The following is a 14,430-nucleotide window of genomic DNA, read 5'->3' on the forward strand; positions in this document are numbered from 1 at the left end:
TCTCGTGAATGGCCCTTGTCCCCAGGGCGACAAGCTAGAGACTCTTTGAAAAAAAAAAAATGAGGTCTTTGAAAAAAAAAATGAGGTTGCAATATGCAGATGCTTAGCACATAGTAGGTGCTCTGTAAATTAGAATCCTTCCAGCATCCTCTTTTACTGGACAGATCAAGATCCTCAAGGGTCAAGGGAAACAATGTGACAGCTCTAGATGGTCTCCTGCCCGAGGAAACAGTACAAGTAGAAAGAGCCCATGTCAGATCCCTGGGGCACCTGGAGTCTTTTCTCAAATCTGCCACTAACTTGCTGGGTGACCGGTGGTCATCTACTCCCTTCTCAGGGTCTCTGCTTGTCATTTGTAAAATGAGGGCTTTGATGCCAGTTTTTTTTTTTTCCATCTGTCACACTTTTTTGGAGTTTACAACGTACCCTTTCACCTTGCTAGCTGGAGCCTCCTTGAATATATGTTTCTTCCTTCCTTCCTTCCAGCCAGCACCCAGTGAGAACCAACTCTGTGGGGAAGGTCCTCATTCTAGGCAGCACACACCAGCCCCATGAAGGCACCACCACCAAACCATAGTCAGGCAGAAGCTTCTAGAGTCTGTGTCTGTCTTCCAGGCTGGGGCAGAAGCCCTGACTGCCTGGCTAACCCAGGGAAGCCCTGAGTTCCTCCACAGGCCCTTCCCAGAAAGCTGGTCTGGACCCTCACTGGGGCCAGTGATTAGAATCCTCAACCCTTCCTTGACATCTTGAAAGGTAGCCAGCTGGGTCTTTTGGCAAGCATCCCTCCCCCACCTCTCCTTTCCAGCAAATTTAGATGGAGCTACTACCCACCCTCCTCAACCATCATTTCTGGTTCCCTTCCTTTCTTTAAGAGGAAGCCCAGACACCAGGACCCACAAATATCTGGCAGATGCTGAGGATCTGGGTACTCAGAGAGACGGCAGCTTTGAATCAGTCTTGCTTGGAGCATGGAGAGCTACAGGGGAGAATAGATCTGAGGCCTGCAAGGCATGTGCTCTCTAGTGAGAGGTGAGCTCCACAGGGACCGAGACTCTAAACAGTGAAGGAAGACTCTTGTCTGCTGATGGGCTCTGAGAATTCCTTAGTCATGTTTTCTCAAAGTACATTCTTTGGTGTCCAGCTTTCTTTATCACAGACCAATGCCCAGGGGAGAAACTAATGCTGATGGATTGCAAACAGGCTCCACATGTCTGAAATCAGACCGTATCAATGCCCATTTGGCACTTCCCATCATCATGCGATGGACGTTGACTGCCAGGCAACCCTCTGTGGCAACGTGGGCAGCCTTGGTCCTCTAGAATGCCTACCCAGACTTGCCTTGATGCATGGGCTTGTTCTTGGGAGGGTGAGAGAGCAACTGGTTAGGAAGGGCTGTGTGGGTTTTCTGATTCTTATCAGAACCTCCAGGGGGAGTCTCCAAGCAGGGGAGAAATGCTCCCAAAGGGGGTTACTCCCCCCAGAAAGCCACATGGCTCTGGCGGAGGTGAGAGGCAGCCCCTCGGCCACATCCTGTGCATTGAACGTCCTGTGTGCTCACTGCGCCCACAAGCTGCCTGGGCCTGGCCTTCTCAGTCTGCTGGCAGGGTGCAAGCCTGGCCCCCAGAGCAGGGTCACTGCTGTCTACCTGCTGACCGGCAAAGCTGGTCTCTGGCCTCACAGCAGCCTCCCTGCATGGTGTTGGAGAGGCTGGCCGCACCTGTGGCTCCTTCCCGCAGGCCTCCAGACAAGGCAGGCTAGCCTGAGGAAGGGGGAGCGTGGGGAGAAGGAGCGAGAGTGCAGTTCCCTGCAAGGCTTCCAGCAGACCCCACCAAAAATTAAACCGCAGGCATCCCAATCCTGGGAGGAGGAGAGCCACGGGCGTACTTCAATTCCACCAACAGGGGTCGCCCTTGGACACGGAGCCTGAAGCTAGCAGGGGAGGAAGGGGAACTCCCAGCCTGCGCCCTGGGGCCCAGTTTCCAGGACTCATAGCTGGTCAGTTCCTGTTTTGTTGCATGCAGATGAGGTTGCCAGCCGAGAAGAGACAAGTCCTTAATTTTTCTGGTGAGTGGAGGTCTGTGTTGGAATTTGGGACGGGAAGGCTTCCAACAGGGGCCAACCCCTTGTAAGCTCTGAGTGTGGATTTCTACATCTCCCTCACCAAACTCATCATTGCCATAGAGAAAGAACATTCTTTCCTGCGTTTTTAAATATCTAACATACTTGTGTTTTCACATCACGTATTTCTTTCTCCTGAATGCAAAGACTATGTTGTGTTCCTGGCAGGAAAAAAAGAAAGAAAGAAAGAAAAGAAGAAAGAAAGAAAGAAGAAAAGAAAGAAAGAAAGAAAGAAAGAAAGAAAGAAAGAAAGAAAGAAAGAAAGAAGAAAGAAAGAAAAGAAGAAGAAAGAAAGAAAGAAAGAAAGAAAGAAAGAAAGAAGAAAGAAAGAAAGAAAGAAAGAAAGAAAGAAAGAAAGAAAGAAAGAAAGAAAGAAAGAAAACCTCGGAAAATTCAGAAAATGGACAAAGGAGATCACCTAATTGCAAACCTAATGTGTGTCTATTACCAAAAGTTTGAAAAATATGGAAAAGCACAGAGGAAAAATATCACTGCTACTCAAAGATCATCTGTCAACTTGCTGTAGACAGCCAAGTGTTCTTCCAAGTCTAAGTTACATAGATAGATGCACGAATGCATACGTGTAAGTTTTTGTAAGCAGTTCGCTGTTTAGCTCAAAATCCTTCTCCACCAGGGTGTGTGTGGGCGGGGCGGGGGGGGGGAGCAGGAATGGAATCCTCTAAATTCACTCTTTTACCTACAAGAGTCCTTATGGTGTCCAGCAGAGTCAGTAGGCTCGAGGAATTTACACTGTAAATGAATGGATATGCAGAGAAGCATTTTTAATTAAAATAATATGCATGCAGTTCATGGGAAAAGAAACTCAAGTGGTTCATAAACATTTGAAAAGAGGCTCAACTTTGCACACAAAGAAATGCAAATTAATACTACACTGAAATACCTGTGGATTGGCAAAACTCCAGAAGTTTGATGTTCTTGCCTTTGTTGGGGGATCTGGTGAGGGTAGAGAACAGACTCTTGCCTCAAACATTGCTGAGGAAAGCTTAAATCGGTACAATCTCTGAGAGCAGTTTGCCAAGATTTATGAAAATGTATAGGAGATTTGACTCAGCAAGTCCACTTCCAGGAATTAATCCTATAGACATATTTGCACAACATGTGAAATGACATGTGCAGAGTTATACGCTGCAGCTCTACTTGTAATGATAAAAACTGAGAACAACAACAAAAAAAAACTGAGAACAGCCAAAATGCCTAGTAATAGAGCTAATTCAATTATGTTATGTCTGTACAGTGGAATACTATGCAACTATTTTTTTAAGAATAAGGATAACTTTTATGTTTATATTTATATTTTAAAAATCAGGGGAGCTTTGCGGGCTCAGTGGATAGAGCATGTGATTCTAGATCTTGGAGTCATGAGTTCCAGCTCCACATTGGGTGCAGAGATTACTTAAATAAATCAATTAACTTAAAAATAAAATAAAATAGGGGCGCCCAGATGGCTCTGTTGGTTAAGCATCTGCCTTCATCTTCAGGTCATGATCTCAGGGTCCTGGGATTGAGTCCCACACGGGGCTCCCTGATCAGCGAGGAGTCTGCTTCTCCCTCTCCCTCTCCTCCTCTGCTCATCCCCTGTCTCTCAAATAAATAAAATCTTAAAAAAAATAATAAAAACAGAACTACCATATAATCCAGCAATCCCACTTCTGGGTATATATATAATGAATTGAAAGCAGAGTATTGAAGGGATATTTGTGTGCTTATGTGCACTGCAGCATTATTCACAGTGGCCAAATGTGGAAGCAATCCAAGCACCCAACAACTGATGAAGGGATACACAAAATGTAGTATATGCATACTGTCAAATATTATTCAGCCTTAAAGGAAATCCTGACACTGCCACAATGTGGAATAACCTTGATTGAGGACATTATGCTCAGTGGAATAAACCAGTCACAAAAAGACAAACACGATATGCCTCCTCTTCTAGGAGGTACCTAGAACCATTGAATTTGAGGGTCTAAAGCAGAATGTGGCTGCCAGGGGTTGGGAGGACAGGGGGAAGAGGAGCTGGAGATTAATTGAGAGAGAGTTTGGTTCTGCAAGATCACAAGTTCTGGAGATTGTTTGCACGACTAAGTGAAGACACTCAATACTATGAGCTGTACACTTCAAAATGGTTGAGATGGTAAATTTTGTGCTATCTGTATTTTACCACAATCTCAAAAAGAAAAGAAGCGTTACAAAGAAATTATGGCTAGAGATTTCCTTCCCAAACAATCATTCTCTATTCAAAACCTTCTGATTTTGTCAGGCTCCCTGCATGGAGCCTGCTTCTCCCTCTGCCTGTGTCTCTGCCTCTCTCTCTCTCTCTCTCTCTCTCTCTCTCTGTCTCTCATGAATAAATAAAATCTTAAAAAAAAAAAAAAACCTTCTGATTTACTTCTCACTTAGAGCAAAATCTGGAGAATAGATGCGGCTGGGACCAGAGTGGGTCACTCAGCTCCCCTGCTCTTCTATTTGCTCAGCCCGCCAAATACGCTCCAGCCTGAGGTCCTCTGTCTTGGCTGTTCCTTCTGCCTGAAATGCCCTTCTACACCCTGCCCCTCTCCAGAATTCTGTGTGACCCCGTCACTGACTTTGTTCAGGTGTTTGCTCAAAAATCACATGCAAGAGAATTCTTGTCCATCCTGACTACATACTTGGTCACCATCACCCCCAGCCCATCCCCTTCCCCTGATTTATTTTCCTTCTCTTTTTCCTTTATGAGTTGTCCCAATACCACTGGAGTGTGAATGCCAATGGATCAGAAATAGTCATTTGATTAACTGCCATCCCCCAGTGGCTAGAACAGTGCCTCCATGGAAGAGCAGGCATTCCATAAGTGTCTGTTGACTGAATAAATAGAACTCTGGTTACTTCATTACAGCCTCAGTTGAACAATAACCCACGACAGAAGGTGGGTATAGTAAGTATGATTTGTCTTTGATCCTTAGGTGTTTAGGATCTTTCTCCAAAGATCAACTGTGTTACCTTCAACTCCATAAGGCCATTGGGAGACAGTGTGTTTAGTTGGCAGTGCCATGACTGGGTTTCAGGAAAATTAAGGCACAGCCCACAAAGGCCTCCTCATCTCTTTTCTGCATGGAAAACATGAAACCACCCTTCAAGACGCAACACCAATGTTGTTGCCATAGGCACCTATCTTTTCTGATCTCTCCCACCCTGAGTTCTCATGGAAGTTTGCAGGGAATTCTGTCCTAGGAGCACAGCAGCGCACATGGCCCTCTCTTCCCTGGCACAGCCCCACCCACCCCCCCACCCACCCCCGCCACTTCTGGCTGTGCGCTTTGTGGCACAGACGCATCTTATGCATCTTTCTGTCCCCGGACGAGCACAACGATAGACAGAGGGAATGCTCAGTAGACGCCTAAGTCAAATAACATTCCTCCCCTGAGATTTGTACAATACACCCAAAGAGAAAGTCCCAGCATGAAAAATAAATATAAACCACACTGTTTAAATACTCCGTGTAATTCCTAGACAACCAAGAAGTACATTTGCTAATACCCTTCACTAGAACAGTATCCCTCGTGGTTTCTATGGCAACATAATAGGCACACTGATGGCTTTTCATGATGCTACAAAACCTTTGCCTTCTTTCCCAAAGTGTAGAAAGTGCACCAGTGTAGGAATGGGCTGTATTTGACCTTTCCCTACATCAATCTCTGTTCTTGAGTGATTCCCTTCCCGTGCATCGCCTCTTATACAAAAATGAAGGGGTTGGACTATCCTGGATGTAGTAGACTGGATGTCTGAAGGCCCCAGGGCTGTAGATGGGCTTGTGTGGTCCACAAGGGGTGTGGGTGTGCCATACAAATGTGACTGCCACTCTAGGACACCGCTTCCCATCTATACAGCTGCTCCACCCCATGCATTTACAAAGGTCTATATCTATGGGTGTCAAGGGGTTTTGACAGCTCTGGACTAAATCCACCTATTTGCACGGGGTGTTGAAGGAAGACGTCACCACTGCATATCAGGAGCAAAAAGCTGGATCCATTACTTGCTGAGCAACGAATACCGCAAAATGCTGATCTTGTATAGAATGGGAAGTGTGAGGCTCAGGGATTTGTGGATTCCTATCAGTGGGAGATTTTAGGGATTAAGTGACCTTTTGCCAAGGAAGCTGGGTCCCTGGAACAAGGCTGGTGCCTATTGGCTGGCCTTAAGAAGCTGCGTACTAATGGGACAAGGTTGTCACTGATGGATGGGGACAGCTTTAAAACCTGTTCTCCTGGCCAAAATCAGTAAGTGTTTTCTTGAACAGGGAGTATAGGAACTATTCCAGTAGGACCCCTTGTTTATTTCAATGTCAAATAACCTTACTCAGAGATTTTCAAATTTTAACATGCATCAGATCCAATCAGCCATGGGGCTTGTTAACATAGCAGGTCTTGGGTGGGGACCAAGAAACTGCACTTCTAGTGAGTTCCAGGGTGATGCTGGCACTGCTGGTCCAGGGACCACACTTGGAGAATCACTGGTCTAACATGATGAGATGCGTGCTTGATTATTTGCCAGTTTAAAAAAATCTTCACAATAAAATACCAATGAGTCTAAGAATTGGGTAAATGGATTTGTGCAACGGTTATCAATCACAGCCATGTTTGGAAAATAATGTATGAGAATACATCAAGAGAAACAGAAGAGTTATCCATTGACAGATAATGGTCAGAAAATAAGAATTTCAGGACATAGCACAGTGAATGGTACCATTTCCCCCATATGCTTTTTGCTAATGCTCTATTTCTCCCAATGATAATAGCTGGTCTTTTTCGGGGGATCAGTATGTTGTAGGCTTATATAATCCTCACATTACTATTATGAGGGAAGTACTAAATCATCCATATTTTGCAGGTGAGAACATTGAAGCAGAGAGAAGTGGATGAATTAATGAATTCCATATGTAATCCAGTTCGATAGATGAGATCTGATGGAAAGAATATCTACTGTTTTATTTTTTCTAGTGGCCACTAATTATACCCCAAGTGGTCTTGTTTTTAAGAGAAGCCCCCCTGAGTCTTGTCCTGGAAGAGAAGGGGGTCATCTTTAAGATGCCAGCAGGCTAAGCAGAAGGCAAGTGCCCAGCTTGGTCGGTCTGTCCTTTGTGTCTGTTTTTTCTTAAATTACTCTAATAACTTGACAGCACAAACATGGCTGTATGAGGAAGTCCTGAGGTTCCTTCCAGATGGAGGCGGGATGTCATGGGGTCCCCTCTGAGGAGAGAGGAGGCAAGCGATTCTCAGCTTTTCACTTTGTATTCTTCTCCTGGTGGGCTGGACTCTTTCCCCGTGACCATGCACTATTTTTGGAATAAAACACAACCAATAAACCATATTAAGAGAAGAATTTGTAAGTCAGGGTTGGGCAAACAACAGCCCATGTGCTGAATCTGGCCTGGCATCTGTTTTTATAAATCAAGTTTTATCAGAACGGGCCACATCCCCTCATGGACCTGTCCACTGTGCTTCAGGGTAACTGGGCAGCTTGAGAAACTAAGTATGGAGACCATGTGGCCCACAGAGCCAAAAATACTTACTATCTGACCCTAGAAAGATAACGTTTCTGACCTCTGATCTAAAATTGTTTATTGTAGGGACACCTGGGTGGCTCAGTGGTGGAGCTCCACCTTCAGCTCAGGGTGTGATCCCAAGGTCCTGGGATTGAGTCCTGCATGGGGCTCCCTGCATGGAGCCTGCTTCTCCTTCTGCCTGTGTCTCTGCCTCTTTCTGTGTCTCTCATGAATAAATAAATAAAATCCTTAAAAAGATATATATATATATATATATATATATATATATATATATATATATATATATATATAATTGTTTATTGTAAATTCCGTGAAGATTCCCCCCAACAGGAATAAGGCTAACAGAACCAGGTTGTTTCTGCTGAAGATAGGCACTGGCTGTATCTTATTAACTGACCAACAGCTTACAGGCCTTGTGTATACACAACAAATATAAGATAACTGCTCCACTAAAAAACAAAACAAACTTTCCTATCATTTCCAGGAATGCAAAGGCTGCTCGTGGGTCTGATAAGGCTCAGAAGAGTTGGAGGCAGGGGTTTTGTTTCTGGCTGGATAGCAGGCTGACTACCCTGCTAAATTTTTCTCCCTTGCACCTGGTACTACTTGGCACATCATACATTTATTGTATTATTGCCTGTTGTCCCACCTTGACCAGAGTGTATGCTTTACCAGGCGAGGAGCACAGTCAGTGTGTAAAGAGCATGATACACAGGCCATCCAGATTCTTGGTGCTTATTGGATTGATGTATTTATTGATTTCTTCTTGTGGTTTTGAGGAAAAAGGTTTTTATGTATTTTGAGACTACTTAGTAAAGTAGTAATAAAGAAAAAAACCCATTAAGGTTTACCCAACTAAAATTAAGACCATCTTTCCCACAACGGATGTCATGAAGAGAATAAAAAGGCAAGGACCGTACCTAGAGGCTGTATTTGCAACATACGAAATAAATAAAGCATTAGTGTCCAGGATATATAAATAATCTCATAAAGGAGGAAAAGATAAAAATCTATCAGAAAGATGGGCAAGAATAATGTACAGACATTTCCCAACAGAGAACTTGCAAAGGGAAAAAAAAAAAAAGAACTTGCAAAGGGTCTACATGTTTCTGAAAAGTTGCCTATACTCCTGAACAATCAGGAATGATGTCACATCCACTGTTTAGGGAAAGATTCCCAAAGTTCCAGGATGTCAAGTGGGAGCACTGAGACTTCTGTGCAGGGCTAGTGGGAGGGAGATGGGGGCTCTGTGGAAGTGACTTGGCATCATGTGCAAAGGTGAACAATGTGTTGCAGACTCAGCAGGATTTGTATTTGGACCACGGTTCAGCATCACCTGTGAGCGTCTCAGAAACACACCATCCAGAGTCCCACCATGGACCTACTGTGTCAAAATCCGCATTTAATTGCCCACTGGAAGCTCTCGGGGAGCTTTAAAAAGTGCAAGTACCCAGGCTACCTGCCCCCCCAGACCAGTTAGATGAGAATCTCCCGGGGTAGCACCCGGGCATCAGCATTTTAAAAATTAGCTACAGACTGGGGTGCCTGGCTGGCTCAGTTGGTAGAACAATGTGACTCTTGATCTCAGGGTCATGAGTTCAAGCCCCAAGTTGGGAGGAAAGATCACTTAAAAAAAATTAGCCTCTCAGGTAATCCCAACATGTAACCAAGGTTAAGAAGCATCAACCAGAAATCTCTCATATCACAAAAAGTACAAAAATACATTTAATAGCAAAAACCTGGAAGACAACCTAAATATCTCCAAGAGTAGATTACGTATGTGTGTACACACAGGCACACATGCACACACATGCAACATATGCACACATGCACGTGCACGCATGCACATGCACATGAGAACGTGTGCACATGCACACACATGTGTGCACGCACACACTCTCACTATAAAGCAAAGCATGAGAATGACTACAGGAAGTTCAGGATGGTGGTTACTCCGAGGCTGCAGGAGGAAAGGCCACGTAGGGTGTTCATTCCCCCTCCTTAAACCATAAAAATATGCTTCATCCACCATTTGGGAGAACATTCCTGAAATGTTTTAAGAGGGCGTCTTCCTCGCAAGTTCATCCAGATCCCGTCCATGCCACTTACCCCGCCCCAGGCATCGTGGCTGCCGCCGGTTGTCCAAGCTGATCATCTCCGCAGGGCTGAGCTGACAGCAGGGAGAAGACCCACCTCTCTGCCCCCCGGGGCCTCTCCCACTGCAGGTCCCGGCTCGGAAAGTTCTGGGTGAGCCCGACAGACGCGAGGGGCACCTGGAAGCCCAGAGAAGGGAAGGCCGCGGGCCGTTCAGGGAGGAGGCAGCTCGTGCGCCTGCCTGCAAGCCCCTGGGCGGGTTTCCACTCGCACCCAGATGGAGCCAGACCCTGTGGGGACTGAACAAGCTGGGACCAGCCAAAGGTAAGTCATTGAGCAGCAGAGAACTGGTTAAGTAACAGTGTGGCAAGGCCACTGGCAGGGAGGCTGTCAACCTGGAGCTCACCAGTGCCTTCTGTTGCATTCTAGACCCGGGCTCTGGCCATGCCGTTCATGAGTGGGTCCAGGCCCCCAGCACCGCCTGCAGAGCCTTCCTACCTGCAGAATTTCACCAGATGCTCCTGGGTGGTAGGTGTTACGGCCGGTTTAGGGATGAAGAACGGGTTGAGCGCAGGTACACGGCTGTCCCGGGTCATGCGGTTACCATGGCTCAAAAACTCGCCACCAGTCCTGCTGTCTAGGTGCCCACAGCTCTTCCCATGGGCCGGCCCCACTGCTTTGCACCTGGGAAGACCTCTGCACTCCAGCCGGCACCTGCCAGGACCCCCACCCTCTGCAGGGAGCTTGGACAGACCCCCGCTGCCTCCGGGCCTGCCGCCAGGATCAATCCAAGATCCTTCATCTCTGCAAAATCTGCACTCAGTTCTCAGGAGTTGAAAAGACTGGCTTTTTAAAAAAAGATATTATTTATTTACTCATGAGAGACAGAGAGAAAGAGAGAGGCAGAGAGAGAAGCAGGCTCCATGCAGGGAGCCCGAGTGGGACTCAATCCCAGGACTCCAGGATCAGGCCCTGGGCTGAAGGCGGCGCTCACCTGCTGAGCCACCGGGGCTGCCCAAAGAAAAGACTGGCTTTAAAAGAACCTGTGGCTATTATCTAGCTCAATGTTTTTATTCTTTCGGAACCATTGGGACCTTGGAGAATCTGCTGAAACTGTGGAGCTTCTCCCCAGAAAAATGCTATTAAGTGAAGACTTCCAAAGCATGCCATGTAATTTCAAGGAGGTCACAGACCCTGATTCCTGTAAGAATTGCAGATCAAGTATAGTGTTTCCTTCACATGTTCCTTGTGATCCAGCAATTCCCCTTCTGGGTATTTACCTAAAGAACTGGAAGCAAAGACTCAAGCAGATACCAGCACACCCTTGCTCACAGCAGCCCGGTTCACTATCGCCAAAGGGTAAAACATCCCAAGGGCCCGTCAGCAGAGGAGTGAGGGGACGAACGCAGTGCAGCTTATATGCACACAACAGAACATCACTCAGCCTCAAAAAGGGACGAGATGTGACCACATGGATCAACCTTATGCTACGCAAGTTGAGCTAGGCGCAAAAGGATAAACGTGTAGGTCCTTGTGCATGATTTGGTTGCATTTGAGTGAAGCGTTTGCGGCAAACTCATGGAGACAGGTGGTGGAAAGGTGGCTGCCAGGGGCTGGGGCAGGGTGATAGGGAGCTAGTGTCTACCGGAACAGGGATTCAGCATGGGATGATGACAAAGTACTGGAGATGGACAGTGGTGACAGTTGCACGGTGTGAATATATTTCATGCTGTTGAACTGTACACCTAAAATTGGTTAAAAGAGTGAATTGCATGTTATTCATTCTCCCCTGGCTGGTGAGGAATAGGGACGGGGCTAGGCCAGGCCACCTTGTGGCAGGGCTGCGCCTGGGGCCATCTGCCATGGACTGCACCCAGCAGGTCCGCTCTGCACAGTCTCCTGTAATAATGGCTGTCTTCTCTGAGGAAATCCCAGTGGGCAAGGCTTCAGGGAAGAGGTGGCATGGGAGCCAGACAGTACAGGATATGCTATTATTCATAGGAACTTCAGCTATTGGCTTTGTAAGCCTTACACCCGAGGGGATGAGATCTACCCGAGGACTGTCCTCTCCAGTAAAAGCAGCATATTCTCAGGAGTGAGGTAGTGCCTCCCAATGGGGTTCCAGAACAAATGACAGCAGAAAAAGATCATGCTGACCCCATTCCACAGCCACTCCACATGTGTCCTGAAGGATGGGCTCCGGCTTTCCCCTATAGAGACCTACTGACATACATTCCAGCAGAGACATATGTCTGCAAACATTTTGGTGCACACTTAGCTCTTTGTCCAAGCCTCAGTGCATGGAGGGGTAGGGTGAAGAGAGGGAACCACACTACAGGACGTATTTGGGAACCAGTTTTAGCATGTAACAGCGCATCTTGACAACGTTGTCAGGTCATACTACCACTCTGAGGCAACCTGTATGACGGCTGTAGAGGAACAGGCTGCATGGACATAGTGGTAACTGTTGCTGGAGACTGAAATTGTTGGCAGGTTTCCACTCTCACAGAGTAGCCAGGATTATCCCTACAAACCCATCTCATCCTCTGGATTATTTCCTAAGGATAAATTCCTCGAAGCCAAATTGTTAGACTAGACTTTTGGTCCAAAGTATATTGGTTTGTACTAATTTGGTGGGTAAAATAAAAAGAAAATTTTAGAAGTGCCCATTTATCCACACCTTTACCACCCATGGGTATTCTATTTCAAGTGCTTATACCAATTTACAACTTCAAATGGCATCTTACTAGTCAAATCTACTTAGCTGGCAAAATCCATAAGGGATTACAGACAATAATCTTTTCAAACAACCTCTTCAAATAAATACTGATACCAACTTTGTAATTTAATGTGGCATTTCATTAAATAATAAAATATTTAATGTGTATTTATTTGCTGCATCCATTTGATTATTTGATTTCTGAATCTAGAGACAATACCCCTTGTGAAGTCTCTTCGGGTCCTGCGCTCTTTGACAGAGTGCCTCATCGTTTGACTATTATCACGTATGTGCTTACATTACCTGTCACACGGTTGGTAACATTCACCTCCAGTGTGTCACTAGATTATGCTATATTTTTTACTATGAAAGTATTATATTTTTAACTAAATTGAATCTAGAAACGTATTCATTTGTGGTTTGGAGCAGTTATGATATCAATGCTGATATGCTGATATGTCAGCAAATTCAGAATACTGAGGCAGTGCTTACTCGGGGGGCACTGACCTACGCTGGAGGTCAGAGAAAGCTTTCTAGACTCCAGAGGAGGGGCTGAGGCTTCAGTCTTGAGATTTCTCACCTGAAATTCTGTCCAGCTGGTAAAACATATCTCTCCATCGTTTTTATTTTCAAGTGCCCTGGTTATTCTTGGTCCTTTGTCCTTCCATATAAATTTGAGGCTCCCTATGTCAGGTTCCACGAAGAATCCTGTTGGGATCTTTACTGGGATCCTATTAACTCTACATCTCTATTTTGGAATAATTACAAATGAGCCTTCATATCCATAAACATGGTATAGCTCTCATTAAATCAGGTCTTCTTTTTATCATTTTCCCTAGGATGCCTTCTGTACATGGTCTGTTAGATTAGTCCCAGGTATTTAATATTTTTTAATGCTATGGTAAACTGTATCTTCCCTGTTTTTGTTGAATATTCAACATTTTTTACTGATTTATAGAAATAAGATTGATTTTTGTCTATTGATTTTATGCCCAGCAACCCAGAGAAGTTCTTATTACACCTAACAATTTGTAGATACTTTTAGGTGTTCTACACAATCATAACCTGAGAGTAATAGTTTTATTTGCTATTTCTTTTTTACATTTTTATTAAGGTATAATCTGCATATCCATTTTATTAAGGTATAATCTGCATAAAATCCACCCCTTTTAGGTTCACATTTAATGGTTTTTGCTAAGTTTAATGAGTTGTGTAAACACCACAATAGTCTGGCTCTAGAACGTACACATCTCTTTTTTCCCCATATCTTATACCTTTTTCCTTTTCCTCCTTTCCTCCCTCCCTTCTTTCCTTTTCTCTTTCTTTTCTTCCTTTCCTCTCTGTCTCTGTTTCTGCCTTTCTCTCTGTAACCCTACTGCACTTGCTAGGGTTTTTGTGTAACTCTGACCAGAAGTGAGTATAGTGTGTATGACTAATACCCTGTCTAAAGTGAAATGATGCTTCCATAATTTCACCACTCGGTATAATTCCTTGGTTTTGGGAGATAACCTCTGTGTATGTTCCCTTCTATTCCTAGCATGGTCAGAGTTTTGTTTGGTTTTTCATCACCAATGGGAAGTTGAATTCCATCAAATATTTTGGCTGTCTATTGAGATGATCATATGATTTTTCCCATAAGAGGGGCCACTTTCCAGTTAGTCTTCCCACCATGGAGGATGCTCTAGGTTTTGTTTGCTGCCCCCTGAGCTCTACAGACTGGAAAACCAATGCTCAGGTGAACCTGGTCCAGCAATTCCACCCAAGACAAAACTGGTGTCAATGCTGCTCTTCCCTCCTTGTTCTCACTTTAGCTGGCCAGTGGCCCACAGAGTACTTCCTTACCAGTTCATGCACCTGTTTAAGAAGATTTTTCCATTTTATTCAGTAATGCTAGTCTTCCCACTCCCCTCATTGGGAAAGTTGGTCCACACCCCAAGTC

Source organism: Vulpes vulpes, chromosome 14, assembly GCF_048418805.1.
Source record: "Vulpes vulpes isolate BD-2025 chromosome 14, VulVul3, whole genome shotgun sequence".
NCBI classification, from domain to species: Eukaryota; Metazoa; Chordata; class Mammalia; order Carnivora; family Canidae; genus Vulpes; species Vulpes vulpes.